The 1,163-nt window shown below is 47.5% G+C and overlaps 1 pseudogene; it reads right to left on the bottom strand.

The window, feature by feature from the left end:
- Nucleotides 1-212: 212 nt before the first annotated feature.
- LOC136643012 (5S ribosomal RNA) lies at nucleotides 213-326 on the bottom strand (annotated as a pseudogene).
- Between the last annotated feature and the right edge of the window lie 837 nt (nucleotides 327-1,163).

Below are 1,163 nucleotides of genomic sequence, written 5' to 3'. Positions count from 1 at the left end.
AGGAACAGAATGGGAAGGAAGAGCAGTGAAGGCAAGTAGGAGGACAGAGATGAGCCACACCCCCCCCCCCGCACCAACCTGCTGCTTGAGGCAACCTCTTCAGTAGGCCCCATGGGTGGTTCTGCCCTGGGAACAGTAGGAAGGAGGGCGGCAGTCTTATTCTAAGGTTGGTTGGTAGGCAATCTTCAGTCTCGAAAGACTATGGTATAAGCCTATAGCACCCGGTATTCCCATGCGGTCTCCCATCCAAGTACTAACCAGGCCTGACCCCGCTTAGCTTCCAAGATCAGACGAGATCGGGCATGTGCAGGGTAACAGTTGCTACTCCTGCCACAAACCTGTCTCCCATGTGCTGTACACCAGAGCGGCAGAAATAAATGTCTAAAGAGTATACAGAGGGAAGTAGGGCAACACCAGCTTATGTTTCTCTTGTTAGGGCACTCTTCTGCGGCCAAGTCATCAATGCATGAGGTGTGTGAATGTGCGTAGGTGGGAGGGGGAGGGATTTCTCATTCTCAATTGTGAAAATGTTTTACCATTCAATAGGATATGCATGTGCTCCAGCCATGGAGCATTCAGCCTAGAACATAAAAAAGCTGCCTTGAATCCCCTTCAGTGTGGGAGAAAGGCAGGACACAAATCTGCCAATAAATAAATAATTATAATATACTTTTTAAGAAGCCCAGAAAACAAGGAACAACCACAGAAGGTTTGCTTCCTTTCCCCTCTTTTTCCTTCCTCTTAATGGTAAAAGCTACAGGAGTGCTCTCGGCTTCTAAAAACAAAAAGAAAAAAATATTGATTAAAAAGAGGTGTTTTTAAACTCCTTCTCAAAATGGTGTGTGTTTGGACTAAGGGGGCGGGGAGGACTACTGTGTTACTGGTAGCACTGTCAGTAAAGGACAATCCTAGGCATGTCTCAGGGTTGGGATGCTAAGTCAGTGACTTGGACTCAAGTCATGAATATACATGATTTTGGGTGACTCGAGGACTTGTGAGTCACACGTGTGGAAGACTCTGAAAAACACTCTAGTCAGAGCCCCCCTGACTCGACACTCATCCCCACACATGCTGACTCGAGTCAGTCTCTGTCTGGGGGTGCTTGCTTACTGTTTTCCCAGCGTGAAAAACTTAATGGGGCAAGCATTCCGATGGGCAAGCAG

Source organism: Tiliqua scincoides, chromosome 2, assembly GCF_035046505.1.
Source record: "Tiliqua scincoides isolate rTilSci1 chromosome 2, rTilSci1.hap2, whole genome shotgun sequence".
In the NCBI taxonomy this organism is placed as follows: Eukaryota; Metazoa; Chordata; class Lepidosauria; order Squamata; family Scincidae; genus Tiliqua; species Tiliqua scincoides.
Note: the sequence above shows the minus strand (reverse complement) of the source record. Positions and strands in the feature narration are given on the sequence as shown.